The sequence below is a fragment of the Symphalangus syndactylus genome, chromosome 14 (genome assembly GCF_028878055.3).
Source record: "Symphalangus syndactylus isolate Jambi chromosome 14, NHGRI_mSymSyn1-v2.1_pri, whole genome shotgun sequence".
NCBI classification, from domain to species: Eukaryota; Metazoa; Chordata; class Mammalia; order Primates; family Hylobatidae; genus Symphalangus; species Symphalangus syndactylus.
In genome coordinates, this window is record NC_072436.2 from 56851976 (window position 1) to 56868368 (window position 16393).

At 41.3% G+C, this 16393-nt stretch overlaps 1 protein-coding gene across 1 annotated transcript in view; it reads right to left on the reverse strand.

The window, feature by feature from the left end:
• LOC129462644 (EF-hand domain-containing family member C2-like) overlaps positions 1–6122 on the reverse strand; it is a 154248-nt gene extending 148126 nt beyond the window's left edge. The window contains exons 1-2 of the mRNA XM_055242783.2: positions 6001–6122; positions 2880–3011 (exon numbers count right to left, since the gene is read on the reverse strand). The gene's annotated coding sequence lies outside the window, so the exon portion shown is untranslated. The remainder of the gene's footprint in view (positions 1–2879; positions 3012–6000) is intronic.
• Positions 6123–16393: the final 10271 nt, after the last annotated feature.

A 16393-nucleotide genomic window follows, 5' to 3' on the forward strand; every position in this document is an offset into this window, starting at 1 on the left:
CAGGAAGTGAATGGAAAAATAAACTGTGGTATATCCAGGCAATGGAATATTATTCTATCAAGCTGCAGAAGACACACAGGAACCTTTAAATGCGTATTGCCGAGTGAAAGAAGCCATCTCCTGACCTTGTGATCTGCCCGCCTCGGCCTCCCAAAGTGCTGGGATTACAGGTGTGAGCCACTGCGCCTGGCCTGGTCCATTTTCCTTAGCAAGTGTTCTTCTGATCCTTTCCAATTTCCCTCAGACACCCCCGATCTCTGCTTCACTCACTCAGCAGATGACTATCACCTGCATGAGTGAAATCAAACCCTTGTCTTCCCCCAAGTCCACCTCAAAGTTCCTCTGTCTTTCATCTTTTTCACCCTTGGCTCAGAGAGATGCTTCCAGCCCTTTCCAAGATGAGCCCCTATTCCTGTGTGTCCCATCCTCTTCCCTCCCACCTCCCCAGGCCCGGTTCCAACAGGAAGTGAGCCACTGTCTCCTCTCCCACCTTCCTTCTCCTGCCCTGCCATCTGCTCATGGACTCGGCATTCGACCCAGACAAGAAGTCTTGCTTTGCTCTTGCCTCTCTCTCCAAACTATCATTTTTTCTTCCTTTTGTGAACTTTATATATAAAAAAGTCTATACCCATTCTGTTTTCTTAGTCCCCCTTTTTCTTCAACCCACTGTGATCTCTCCCTTTTCTTAGTTGCCAAATATGAAATCTGCTTTTCTGTTTAAATCTCCTTGACCTCGGCAGCCTTTGAGACTGTGTCTCCCCCGTCTCTGAGATGTGCTTTTTCCTTGTTAGTGCAGCGCCTCCTCTGCTACTCTTTCAATCTTTCTTTGGCTGTTCTCCAAATCCCCCCACCCGCTTGCTGATAACTTAGATGTTGGGATTCCTAAGGGTTCGTCTTTCCTTTGCACATTTTTGTGGGTCATCTTGTTAAACCTTACGGCTTCAATTACTGCCTGTAGTAAGAGTCTCCTGATCCTTAGCTTCCAAGACCTGAATTTCCACCCGTGGCTGACCCTGCCCAGCGGCACAGGTGCCAGTGAGAGCAGAGGGCTCCTCTCTCTCACTCCCATCTCACGGGTTCCTCTCCCTGTCTGTCTCAGAACTCACAGTACCATGCTCTCCTTCAACCCGACTCGGCCTTGACTCTTAGTGGGCAAGTGATCCGCCTGCCTTGGCCTCCCAAAGTACAGGGATTACAGGCATGAGCCATCACTCCCAGCCCTCATTTAAAATTTTCTAACCATGGTTGACCATGGGCAAATGAAACTGCAGAAACTGAAACTGCAGATGGGGGGGATGACTGTATTCAATAGATTCCGACATTATGTCTGCAAAACACTTGTATGATAAAGCATTAAACTTTTGTTGCTGTTGCAAAAAAAAAAAAAAAAAAAAGCAGCCTGGAAGATTAGAATGTCATCTTCCTCTGATTTTTGATAGTCAGTGGCATCACACCACACTCTGGCTGCCTATACCTAAAACCTACAGTTTGTTCTGACTTACAAGCCAAATAAGGTATCTTTTTTCCCGAGTTAGGCAAGGCCACTCTGTATAGCATGGAGTCACTTTGGGCTTTTCTGTCTCACTCTAGGGACAACCAGGAGCCTGGAACTAGCCTCTGGGCCCATGCAGCCTCTTATTTTTAATAGCACAGCTATTGAGGTGCCCAGGGCATGATCACTGGCTCAACATCTGTAAAAGTTCCTTAAGATTTAGGGCTCAAAATGTTTGCTGGATAGGCCTTTAGCAAACTTCTCTTATTTTAAAAATGAGGCAACTGTCAGGTGCAGTGGCTCACACCTGTAATCCCAGCACTTTGGGAGGCTGAGGCAGGTGGATCACCAGAGGTTAGGAGTTCAACACAAGCCTGGCCAACCTAGTGAAACCCCATCTCTACTAAAAATACAAAATTAGCTAGGCGTGGTGGTACGCCCCTGTAATCCCAACTACTAAGGAGGCTCAGGCAGGAGGTTCACTTGAACCTGGGAGCTGAAGGTTGCAGTGAGCTGAGACTGTGCCACTGCATTCTAGCCTGGGCGACAAGAGTGAAACTTGGTCTCCAAAAAAAAAAAAAAAAAGGAAACTGAAATGACATAATGACATGCTGGCGGGTCACGTCCCAAGTGACTGTAAAGGAGCTGGTTCAGCCTTGGCTCTCCTTACTCTTATTCTGCGTCCTCTGCCTATGACCACCCACACATCACCTCATGATTTTGCAGAAACTGGTGGCAGAGGAATAAAGGCTTAAAAAGTCTTTACATAGTTTAGGGAAAGTTGCTTTCAACAAGAATTACTAAATTCGCAATTAATAGAAGTAGGAGACTCAAAATTTTAACTTAGACCATCAAAGGGACTATAAGCAAACAATTAGCTTAAAAGTCATAATGTCAGCCGGGCGCGGTGGCTCACACCTGTAATCCCAGCACTTTGGGAGGCCAAGGCCGGCGGATCACCTGAGGTCAGGAGTTCAAGACCAGCCTGACCAACATGGAGAAACCCTGTCTCTACTAAAAATACAAAATTAGCCAGGTATGATGGCACATGCCTATAATCCCAGCTACTCAGAAGGCTGAGGCAGAGTAATTGTTTGAACCCTGGAGGCGGAGGTTGTGGTGAGCTGAGATCGTGCCATTGCACTCCAGCCTGGGCAACAAGAGCGAAACTCCATCTTAAAAAAAAAAAAAGTTATAACGTTACTTTCTCTTAAAAAGCCATACTAGACAATGATCGGGATTACTGATGTCCTGAACTTTTTTCAGGGAGAACTACACTGAAGACCCTGAGTGTAGTGCAGTACTTGAGCAGCCTTAATATTTTATTGGGAAAACAGTAGTCAGTACACCTGCAACCCTGCCGGGCACCAACACCCCACGGGCTCACCTGTAACTGGACTGCGTGCTCATGTTTCCGCTTCCTGTCACTGATGTGCCAGGCGACTCGCTGCATTGCGTCTACAGCATCAAGCACCACATCATAGCCTTCTGTGTCCTTATCAAGGTGGTTTTCTATTTCCTTAAACAAAAAAGAATGAGGTTTTTTTTCCATTTTATTTTCATACAGACAGTGGAACAAATGGCACCTCTATGGTTAGTTCCTTATATTTTTGCTTATTTACACACTACCAGCTGGGTGTGGTGGCTCATGCCTGTAATCCCAGCACTTTGGGAAGCCGAGGCGGGTGGATCACCTGAGGTCCGGAGTTCGAGACCAGCCTGGGCAACATGGTGAAACCCTGTCTCTCCTAAAAATGCAACAATTAGCCGGGTGTGGTGGCGCATGCCTATAATCCCAGCTACTTGGGAGGCTGAGACAGGAGAATCACTTGAACCTGGGAGACAGAGGTTGCAGTGAGCTGAGATTGGGCTGCTGCCCTCCAGCCTGGGTGACAGAGTGAGACTCTGCCTCAAAAATAAATAAATAAATAAATAAAATATTTACACACTACCATCATTCTTTTAGGATTTTGAGGCCAGAAATACCTGCAAATGCTAAGACAAGAAAAAAAAAAACAATGATAGGAAAGATAAAAGTGGAATAGAATACCAGGATAAACAGGATAAAACACAACATGCATATAGCCCACTGAGTAGCACAGCGATACTTTAGTTATTATAACAGATACAGGAACTGCTCTTACAGCTGTAGAGTTCTGAGCTTGCTGGTGGCCAATGTTATACAGTTCTCAGTAACATAGTTCTCACTTTCACAAGATAAAATGCGTACTTAGTTTTTCCCTTATTTATTTAGGAAACAAAATATTTCATACAGGACCTTAATATTTAAGACTCAAAAATACAGCAAAAACTATCTTTACAAAATTATCTCTATAGCAAGTAGACATTTTAGCAGTTTCCTGTAGTCAGGGTTTTAAAGGCCAAACGAAGTTGACTAAAGACCAAACGAAGTTGACTGAAGACAATCCTTCAGAGTGTTGAGAAGGATCTCAATTCTCTGACGGTCAGAAGTATGTTACATTAGCAATCATCTTACCAGTGGAGGCCCACAATCCCAGGAACATGAGAGGGGGACAGGATCTTTGTTCTAGTTCTTTTGAGCACATAAGACACTTGTCCCTAGATCCTCAAGAGTCTAAGGATAGAGACTGTTGTACATAGTTCCTTTGATTCTTTATCTTCTCAATGCCCAGCAGAAAGTTCAGTGGGGAATAAGTGCTTATTAAATTGAAACTATTGCCTTTTTAAAAACAACAACAGTAATCCTATATTAGTGCCTAAAACAGTAAGAAAACATTGTAATCAATTACATCATTCTTGTGACATTTATCATACATAATCAGCTAACGGGTGGAGGTTAAATGTTATGGTACAACTTGAAGATTAGTTTCATTATTTTATAGTAACGATGTAAATCTTTGTTTACTTTTACTGAGTACTGAAGTATTTCATCTAGCTAGAAACTGTAAAAGAATTTACATTTTCTTTCCATGCTTGGACTCAGGTGTTAGCAAGGTCCTAAATGGCAAATTTAAAAACATAAGGATTTCTTCTTTTAGCCTGAGAGACAGCTGTACTCTCATCAGTAAACAGACTGGGAGGTACAGAGGATATTTCTGTGGGGATTTTCACACATGGCTACATAACTTTGAAATGATGGGAATGGGCCAGGCGCGGTGGCTCACTCCTGTAATCCCAGCATTTTGGGAGGCCGCGGCAGGCGGATCATGAGGTCAAGAGATCGACACCATCCTGGCCAACATGGTGAAACCCCGTCTCTACTAAAAATACGAAAAATTAGCTGGGGGTAGTGGTGCGCGCCTATAGTCCCACCTACTCGGGAAGCAGAGGCAGGAGAATCGCTTGAACCTGGGAGGCAGAGGTTGCAGTGAGCTGAGATTGCCCCACTGTACTCTAACCTGGCAACAGAGCAAAACTCCATCTCAAAAAAAAAAAAAAAAAAGAGAAAGAAATGATGTGAATGACACAGAGAAAGCCCTCTAATCAACTACAAAAGCAGAAAACACTTCAAAAGCAACCAGAAGTTACTTTTGGATTAATCCAACCACTGTTTTTTCTTCCTTGCCAGCCCTTAATACGTAGAATAAAGGCTGTTTTTCCTATTAAATTTTGTAAGGATCTTGACTTGTCTCATATGCTTAACTAAGATCTTAAACTTTCATTTTGACTGAAGACCATCTTACTGTCTAGAAGACCATATTAAAGAGATTTTTGGAACACATTAGTCTTAGACGTTATATTAACATAATTCAGCAGAGATGTGTCCTGAGACAAATATTATTTAAGAGTTATTTGGACACTGATTTAGCAAATAAATCCCACTAAATCTAAGAGGTCATAAGGATCAATTTAAAAATTAAAATAATATCCCTGATGTGACTTCATAGAAACTAAGATTCTCCAAAGATGAGCTACCCAGGCAAACAGACAAAGCTAAGAAATTGCTAGTGAAGATGGACAAAGTTCTCGGAATTTGAAATATGTATGAACCAAACAAATCTGGAATAATTATCCAAATTAGAAACCTGGAATCACTTAAAAAGAGATACCTATAAACTGCAGGCCTGTTGACATGGAGAGGAACTCTGAATTAAAATTCCTTTAAAAAGGGGATTTTAATGTATCACAAAAATAATAAAAAACAATAGCTTATTTTTATCAAGGGCCTGTGAGCCACAATGAATGTGGGCAACTTCTAAGATTTAGACCCAGGCAGTCTTTCCCAGAGCTCTGTTCCTAACCAGTCCACTGTACTGTCTCTCTCCTGCTACAGAAGCAAGCAAGTCCTGCTTACAGAATGAAAATTACTTGCGATACTTTTTTTTTCCCATTCGCATCAATTTTTTTGGAGGATAAGAAGAATTTGAGGCTGGGCGTGGTGGCTCACGTCTGTAATCCCAGCACTTTGGGAGGCTCAAGCAGGAGGATTGCTTGAGCTCAAGAGTTCGAGACCAGGCTGGGCAACATGGTGAAACTCTCTCTCTACCAAAAATACAAAAAAATTAGCCAGGCATGGTGGTGCGCACCTGGAGTCTCAGCTACTCAGCATGCTGAGGTAGGAAGATTGCTTGAGCCCAGGAGGCAGAGGTTGCAGTCATCTGTGATTACACCACCGCACGCCAGCCTGGGAAACAGAGCCAGACTCTGTCTCAAAAAAAAAAAAAAAGAAAAAAGAAAAGAAAGAATTTAAGAGCTATGACTATCTTTGTTTCTAAACCCTTCTTGAATTTTGCAAAAGTAGTGGAAAATAATATAAAAGGAGATAACCTGAAGTGATGCTAAGCCCAGCTTGGAGATCACTTACCACGCTGCTCATCTGTCCCCTCCCTTTTCAAAAGCCCCTTCTCTTTGCTCTCCATACAAAAGCCAATCTATGAAAAATAGCTTTCCCTTCCAATTGCCTACTGAATCGGGGGCTGACGGAAACATTACAAAATCTGCATTTCATTTGCATGATAGCTCCCTGCCTGAAACTGTCACTGCACAGGCGAGGCACTCCTAAGCCCCATCAGAATCGGAGTTAAGATTAATCTCTTCTCTTGGCTGTTGTCAATGGGGCTACGGGCCTAGAATATAAGTATCTCCAAATCCTCAACGCAGATTAGTCAGTTGTGAAATATGAGTGTGGGAAATGTTTCCATATGTCCATAGCATTTTCCGGTATTTTCCACCAAACTTAATATATACACACAAAACTCCCATCCCCTGGAAAGTGCTCATGCCAGGCAGAAACTTACATGCAGGAGATGATACTTGAGAATCCGCTGAACTGGTTTCGAGAGAGAGGACCCCAGAGGCAGCGAGTGTTTCAGAGTTTCCTGATGTTCCCTGAAGAATTTGGCCAGTATCTTGTTCCTCATGCAGTCTGTTAGCACAGCCACGGATCTGCAGGAAGAGTCCATGGTTTTTATCTAAATTGTAAAGCTTTATGTGGGTATTTAAATTTTAAATACTGTTGCAAGTGTAAATGCCCTAAAATGGGTAGGGTAGCTCCAGAGCTGCGGTCAGATCAGCATGCCTTTAGGCAAACTGAAGAAATGGGTCCCTCTGGGAGGGTGAATTAGAAAAAGGCACCAGACCCAGTGGCAGTGGCACGCTGAGCTCATGGCTTCTAAGGAACTAGTTCCTTCCTTCTAGGAGACGCAGCCTTGTGCCAGGGCCCATGGCTTGGCAAAAGTTATTACAAAGATTTTAACTTACCTCTCTAAAACTGATGCTCCAGTCAGACAAAACCATCAATAGAAATGTCAATCTGAACAACTTGATTACAAACTTGACATACAAAAAGCCCTACAACCAATACTTACAGAATATAATTTGTTGTACGTGCATGTGGGACCCTTACCAAAATTGACCATATTTAAATAAAAAATGCCAATTTCTGACAAAGGACTAGGATCTATGCTACAATATGTAAAAAGAGCTCTTGATATTTAAAAGGAAGAAAAAAGGAACCTCTTATTAAAAAGGAGGTATAGATAGAAAATAAACATGTGAGACAATGTTTTAAATCATTAGCGATCAGTTAAATGCACATAGCTATTAGAGAAACGTAAGAAAAAATGCTGACAACACCAAATGCCTGTTGAGAATACAGAGAATCTGGGGTGCTCACACATTGCTAGTGGGAATATAAAATGGTACAACCAGCCTGGGGATTAATTTGGTAGACTCTTTAAAAACTAAGCATGTGATTTATACAATGCAGCCATTGCACTCCTGGGCTTTTATCTCAGATAAATGATTTACGTTCACACAAAAACCTGCACAGACGTGTCCATAGCAGCTTTAGGTGTCATCTGCCAAAAAATAGTATCAGCCCAAATATTCTTAATCGGGTAAATGCTTAAGCAAGCTGTGGTATAGCCACAACATGACATATTTACCCAGCAATAAAAAGGAACAAACTATTGGTATAAACAAGAACTGGGGTAAATCTCCAGCGAATTAAGCCAAGTGAAAAAAGTCGAATCCCAAAATGTTAAACACTATGATTTCATTTGTATGACATTTTTAAATGAAAAATCTAGAGATGGAAACATTAGTATTTGCTAGAGATCAGGGACAGTGGAGGGGGCATCGCAAAGGGGTCAGTGTGATTTTAAAGGCACAGCACCAGAGAATTCTGAGGGGATGGAGCTGCCCTGGGTTGACTATAGTGGTGGATTCAGGAGCTAAGACATGTGACATAGTTATAGAGAGCTATGTGCACACATGTACATACAAATAAAAAAATAAAACGGAAAGTTTTAACAAGGCGGGTAGATTGTATCAATGTCAATGTCCTGGTTGTTATAGTTTTGCAAAATGTTACCACTGGGGGAAACCAGGTAAAGAATACATGTGATCTCGTTGTATTGTTTTGTACTACCTACTACATGTGTATCTACAATTATCTCAATAAAAATTTCAAGAACTTAAAAATATTAACCATCCCCTAGTATTTACACACAATGGGAATTCTATGTAGAAACTGAAATACATGAAACACTACTACAAACAATACCACCAATATATTTCACTAACATAATATTGAACAAAATAGCATACATAGGACGATTTCACTTATAAAAAGGCTTAAAAAAATTAATTTGGCAAGATGGGAGGAAAGGATTGTGAATGGGAGAAGATACAAGGCGGCTTTGGGGTGCTGATAATTCTGTTAAGAGTTAATCTGTATGGTGGTTCACCTTGGAAAAATATGTAGAGCTAGACCTTCATGATCTGTGCACTTCTTAGTTTGCTGCAATTCAATAAATGTGCGTATAGGGAAGAAAGAAAAATATATCATCGAACAAATAAGCAAACAAAATAATCAAAAAAGAATCTTGCCGACAAAAACAAATCTTTAGAAAGAAATACATATGCCAGGTACGAGGTGATACCTCCTTCTGGTTCTAACTTGCATTTCCCTGATGATTTGTAATATTCAGCATTTTTTCATATACCTGTTGGCCACGCACGTATCTTTGAGAAATGTCTATTCAGGTCTTTTGCCCATTTTTAAAAAGCACAATTATTTGTTTTCTTGCTATTGAGATGTTTGAGTTGCCTATGTATTTTGAATATTAACCCCTTTTAAAATATTAAAACAGACATAAGTAAATGAAAAGATATCCCATGTCCATGCACAAGAATATTGTTAAAACATCTTTATCAGCCAATGGGAGCTACAGAATCAATGCAATCCATCTTAAGTTACAGGAAGGATACCATTAGATTACAAAAGGCATTCTTAATAGAAATAGAAAAAAACCATCCTAAAATTCATATGGAAATGCAAAATACCTCACAGACAAATCTGGAATAAAAAGAAAAGCTGGAAGCATCACACTACCTGATTTCAAAATATACTACAAATCAATAGCACGCATAGTACTATCAAAATAGCACGGTACTATCAATAAAAGGGGCGGGGGAGAGACAGAGACGAACGAATGTCAAGTGAAACACAATAGAGAAATCAAAAATAAATTCATGCATTTATTTTCAACCCATTTTTAACAAAGGCACCAGGAACACACATTTGGGAAGGACAATCTCTTCAATAAACTGTGCTAGGAAAACCCAACACCCACATGTGCAAGAATCCATCTAGGCCGTTATTTTCCCAAACATCTACTCAAAATAAAGATTTATATGTAGGACCTGAAACTATGAAACTACTAGAGAACATAGGATAAAGTCTTCATGAAACTGGAGAGGACAACGAATTTTCAAATAGACATCAAAAGCACCAGCAACAAAAGCAAAGATGTAATTACATTAAACTTGAAAGCTTCTGCAAAGCAGAGAAAGCAATCGGTAGAATGAAGAAACAGGCCGGGCGCAGTGATTCATGCCTGTACACCCAGCACTTCGGAAGGCTGAGGCGCGCCGATCACGAGGCCAGGAGATCGAGACTATCCTGGCTAACATGGTGAAACCCGGTCTCTACTAAAAACAGAAAAAAATTGGCCGGGCGTGGTGGCAGGCGCCTGTAGTCCCAGCTACTCAGGAGGCCCAGGCAGGAGGCAGAGCTTGCAGTGAGCCAAGATCGTGCCACTGCACTCCAACCTGGGCGACGGAGCAAAACTGTCTAAAAAATTTAAAATTTTTTAAAAATGAAGAAACAACCCAGAGAATAGAAGCAAGTACTTGCAAACCATGCATCAGGCAAGGGGTTCATACACAAAATATATAAAGAACTCAAACTACTCAAAAGCAAAGATACAAATGATCTTATTAAAAAAATCTACCCAAAACCTTTGTCCCGCTGGGCGCGGTGGCTCACGCCTGTAATGCCAGCACTTCGGGAGGCCGAGGCAGGTGGATCACAAGGTTAGGAGATCGAGACCATCCTAACATGGTGAAACCCCGTCTCTACTAAAAGCACAAAAAATTAGCCGGACATGGTGGCAGGCACCTGTAGTCCCAGCTACTCCGGAGGCTGAGGCAGGAGAATGGCATGAACCCGGGAGGCGGAGCTTGCAATGAGCCGAGATCGCGCCACTGCACTCCAGCCTGAGCGACAGAGCAAGACTCCGTCTCAAAAAAACAAAAACAAAAAACCTTTGTTCCCCACCATTATTTCCCTACCTTCTTTTCCTGACCGCCTTTGGCCCCCCCTCCCTCTCGCCACCCTTTCTCTTCCACCATCTACCCCCAAACTTCATTTTTTTCCTACCGTCATTTCAAAGCCTTCTCTACTCTCCTGCTCAACACTCTTTTCCGCATCCATCTACCCAAACCCTTTCCCCACTGTTTCTTCCCACTGTCTTTTCCCCTTATCCCTGGCTACTCTTTTTCCCCCGCTCCTGCTCTCATCACCCTCTTTTGCTCTTTCATCTAAGCAAAAACATCTTCCATCTTTTCCCAAAACCTTCTCTCCATTCCTGCTGCTCACCACCCTCTTTTCCCCCCCTTCATCTACCCAAAAACTGTTTTCTTCATCGTCTTTCCCCCCGTTCCTCCTTGCCATTCTCTTTCTCTTCTCCATCCACCCAAAAACATTTCCCCCCGTCTTTTCACAAAGCCTTCTCCCCACTCCTGCTCACCTCCCTCTTTTCCCCCATCTACGCCCCAAAACTTTCCCCACCATCTTTTCAAAGTCTCCCTCCTGGACCACTCGTGCTTTTCTTTCCCCTATCCTGCTTGCCACCCTCTTTTTTGCCCTCCCGTCTACCCCAAACTATTTTTCTGTCGTTTTCCCAATCCTCTATCCCTGCTCCCTCTCGCCACCCTCTTTCCCCCCTCCATCAATCTTAACACTTTTTACCCACGGTCTTTTCTTTCCTGCCACTGTCTTTTCACAAAACCTTGTCTTCCTCCTGCTGGCTACCCTCTTTTTCCTTCTCCCACTGACTACCCTCTTTTGCTCCTCTACCCAAAAACTCCCCCCCCGTATTTTCTCCCCACCGTCTTTTCACAAAACCTTCTCTCACTACTGCTTGCCCCCGTTTTCCCCCATCACCACTCTCTTTCCTCCTCCCACTTGCCACCCTCTTTCCCCCCCCTCCATCCACCCTTAAACTTTTTACCCACCGTCTTTCTGCAAAACTTTCCTCCCCTCCTGCTCCCCACCCTGTTTTTCCGCCTCCATCTACCCAAAAACTTTTTCCCCGCCATCTTTTCGCCGCCATCTTTTAGCAACGCCTTCTCCTGCTAAGCTATCCTTTTTTCTCTTTGGTACTAACTACCCTCTTTACTCCCCTCCATCTATCCCAAAACTGTTTTCCTTCTCCTACCTCTGCAGCCGCGCTGTCTCCATCGCTGCCAACAACCGCAGCGAGGCGAGCTGCACTCCCGTAGCTCCAGCCTCCAGCATACAGCCAGTGACTCCGGACCTCCAGTCCTCTACTCCGGGCAGCGAGCTACCAGACAGAAAGATGGCGGAACCTGAAAAAATGTCACGGCTTTTCAGCATTATTTATAGACTGTGGTTATGCCCACGGAGGTTCCTGGACTGCATGTTTTGATTGCATGAGAAAAAAACCACCAGGCTTACTCTGATTGGACTTTATTATCATATCCTGATTGGATGAGAGCAAGTCTTAACACAACCAATCACAGCATGAAAATAAAGTCCAATCAGAGTAGGCCTAGAGGTTTTTCTCTTGTCCAATCAGAACATGTAGTCCAGGAACCTCATTTGCGTAACCTCGGCATATAAAGCAGGCTGAGTTCGCTTCACATCATTTCAGTCTCTTCTGTGTGGAGCGGAGGTGCTTCTCTGTGCCTGCCTTAGAGAACTGGGAGAGGTCGCCACCTTTCGCCTGCTGGAGGCTGGAGGATGGATGGAGCCTGGATCCCTGGAGCCTGGGACACTACCTCGCTGCGGTTGGTGGTGGCGACAGAGCAGTAGGAGGGCAGCCGGCAACGGGAGCTTCTCCTGCCGGGCTGGAGGACTAGGAGAAGGAAGAGGCACCGCCACATGCTGGAGGCTGGAGCCTGTGCCACCGCAGCGTTCCCCAGCAACTTATGAGTGTTCTTAGTTTTCCATATCTTGGTCAACATTTGGTGTTGTCTTTTTCCAAAAGAGAAAAAAAGAAAAGAGAAGAGAAAAAGAAAAGAGAAGAGAAGAAGAAAAGAGAAAAGAAAAACCTTTCTCGTGGGTATGAAGTAGCATCTCATTGTTGTTTTAATTTTCATTTTCTTTTTTTATGAGACAGTCTCACTCTGTCGCCCAGGCTGGAGTGCAGTGGCACGATCTGGGCTCACTGCAAGCTCTGCCTCCCAGGTTCACGCCATTCTCCTGCCTCACCCTCCAGAGTAGCTGGGGCTACAGGTGCCCGTCACCATGCCTGGCTAATTTTTTGTATTTTTAGTAGTGACGGGGTTTCACTATGTTAGCCAGGAAATTTTCATTTTCTTAATCATTAATAATGTTTGCACCTTTTCATGTGATTATTAGCCATTCTTATATCTTCTTTGGTGAAATGTCTATCCAAACATTTTACCCATTTTTAAATTGGGTTGTTCATTTGTTTTTTTATTATTGAATTGTAACAGTTCTAGATACAGTTTTGTCACTGGTCATTTATCCTATATATGATTTGCAAGTATTTTCTTCCACTTTATGTCTTGTCTTTTAACTTTTTCATGGCATCTTTCAAAGCTTAAAATTGTTAATTAGGATGAATTTCAATTTATCTTTTTTTGTTGCTGTTATAAGTTGCACCTTTGGCGTCTCCTTAAACTAAAGTTAACAAATACTTTCTCATATATTTTCTTCTGGATGTTTTATGAGTTTGGCTTTTATATGAGGTCTCTGAGACCTTTTTGAGTTAGTTGTATGATGGGACATACAGGTCTACATCAGTCTTTTGACATGTAGACATTCAGTTGTCCCTGTATTATTTATATGAATGGCTATTTTTTTCTGCATTGAATTGCCTTGACATCTTTCTTCAAATTATTTCACCATAAATGTGTTTATTTCAGGACTCTCAATTCTGTACCACTGATCTATGTTTATCCTCACACTGGCAGCATTCTATCTTGCTTAGTGTGGATTTATAGTAATTTTGAATTCTAGAAGTCTAAGTCCTTCAACTTTATTCTTTTTCAAAGTTATTCTGGCTGTTCTAGGTGCTTTGTAATTTTTTATAAATTTTAGGATCAGCTTGTCCATTTTTGCAAACAACAACAACAACAAAAAACCCAACCTACTGAGATTTTGATAGGCTGTGTGTTAAATTTATAAATCAATTTAGGGGAGAAATGACATCATAAAAGGATTAATTTTTCAATCCAAACATATGGAATGTCTCTCCATTTAGTTAAATCATCTTTGGATGTGTCATTGCAATGTTTTGCAGTTGTCATGTTATACATTTTGCACTTTTTGTTGAATATATTCCTAAGCATTTCATTCTTTTTTGATAATTTTGTGAATATAATTAATTTCATTTTTGGATTGTTACTTCTATTTGAAAATACAATTATCTTTGTATAAAGATCTTTTGTAGGTAAACATGTTGACCTCCTCGATTTGGTTTAGTAGTTTTATTGTGGCTTCCTTAAGACTTTTTTATGTATATGAGGACATCATCTGTGAATAAGGACAGTTGTACTTCATACTTTCTTTCTTTTTTTTTTTTTGAGACGGAGTCTTGCTTTTTCGCCCAGGCTGGAGTGCAGTGGCGTGATCTCGGCTCACTGCAAGCTCCGCCTCCCAGGTTCATGCCATTCTCCTGCCTCAGCCTCCCGAGTAGCTGGGACTACAGGCGCCCGACACCGCACCCGGCTAATTTTTTGTATTTTTAGTAGAGACGGGCTTTCACCGTGTTAGCCAGGATGGTCTCGATCTCCTGACCTCGTGATCTGCCCGCCTCGGCCTCCCAAAGTGCTGGGATTACAGGCGTGAGCCACCGCGCCCGGCCGTACTTCATACTTTCAAATGTGCATGTTTTTAATTTCTATTATTATTATTTGCCATTATATACTGGCTACAAGCTCAATTAAAATGTTAAGTAGGAGTGGTGAGAACAGAAATCCTTGCTTTTTTTTCCCCATCTTTCAGGGAATGCATTCAATCTTTCAGCATTAAGTATAAGGCTGGCTGTAGGTTTTATGCAGCTGCCTTTTAGCAAGTTGAGGACATTTCCTTTCATTAGTGTGTTGAGCGTTTTTAATCATGGCTGCGTGTTGGATTTTGTCAAATCCTTTTTCTGCATTTATTTTGATGATCATGGGCTGAATCATTATTTCCAAATGTTAAAATAACTAAATATCAAATGCTTAATAAAAATTGCTTTTTCTGTAATATCTAGAGCCATTTGTATGCACTTAAAATCACTGCATACAGGTGACTACTTTTTTTTTTAACCAGTTGTTAAGGCTGCTTCTGGCTCAATGAAATGCTGGATTATAATTATTAATGCTAGGAGAATTTTGAACACTGTCAGAAAACAGGCTCCTTTTGTGATTTAGTAATATATTGGTGAGGAGTAGAAAGGGATTTTCTTTTTTCAGTTTTTTTTAATTGTGGTAAAATATACATAACATAAAACATCTGTAAGTCATTTTTAAATGTACACCTCAGTGACATTCATAATGTTGTGCAGTTACCACCACTATCCATTTCCAGGACATTTTTATCATCTAAAGCAGACGCTTGGTACCCACTAAATATCAACCCCACTTTACTCCCTACCGCCAGACTCTGGTAACCTCTATTCTATTTTCTGCTTTTATTAAATTGCCTTTTCTAGGTACCTCATATAAGTGAAGTCATACTACATTTTTCCTTTGTGTCTACCTTCTTTCACTTAGCATCATGCATTCATGGTTTATCCACGGTGTAGTATGTCTCAGAGGAATTTCATTTATTTTTAAGACTGAATAATATTCCATTGTATGCTTATAGCATATTTTTTATATCCACTCATCTGTTGATGATTGACAGACATTTGGGTTGTTTCCACATTTCAGCTATTTTGAATAATGCTGCTATGAACATCAGTGTATAATTTTCTCTTTGAGTCCTTCCTTTCAATCCTTTTGAGTGTCTACCTAGAAGTGGAATTGCTGGATCGTATGGTACTTCTAGGTTTCACTTTTTGAGGAATTGCCATTCTATTTTCCACAAAGACTGCACTATTTCACATTACTACCAGCACTGCACGAGGGATACAATTTCTCTCTAACACTTTTCTTTTCTTTCAATAAGAGCCACTCTAATGGGTGTGAAGTTGTACCTCATTGTGGTTATGATTTGCCTTTTGCTAATGATGAGTGATGCTGAGCATTTTTTAAACTGCGTGTTGCCCATTTGTGTATCTTCCTTGGAGACAAGTTTATTCAAGTCCTTTAACCATTGTTTGTTTTTCTTAAGTTTTAGAAGTTATTTATGCATTCTGGATATTAATCACTTATCAGGTATATGACTTACAGATATTTTCACTTGATAGCATCCTTTGATGTACAACATTTTACGTTTTGATGAAGTCCAATTTACTTACTATTTCTTTTATTGCCTATGCTTTTGATATCATATGCAAGCAATCTCTGCCAAATCCAATGTCATACAAGCTATTTTTTGTAAGAGTTTTGGAGTTTTACCTCTTAAGTTTAGGTCTTTGATCCATTTTGAGTAAGTTTTTGTATGTGGCATGTGGTACAAGTTTTACATGATTCTTTTGCCTGTGAATATCCAGTTTTCTTAAGTTCCCTTTGTTGAAAGGAATGTCCTTTCCTTCATTAAATGGTCTGGGTACCCTTGCTAAAAATCAGTTGACTTTATATGCAAAGGTTTACTCAGAGGCTCTATGTCTATTGCATTGGCCTATATGTCTGTCCTTAAGCCAACACCACACTGTTAGGCCTCTGCAGTGCCTTTTGAAATTGGGAAGTGTAATTCCTCCATCTTTGTTCTTATTTTTCAAGATGACTTTGGCTCTTGAAGTTGCTTGAGTTTTCATATAACCATTAGGAAAA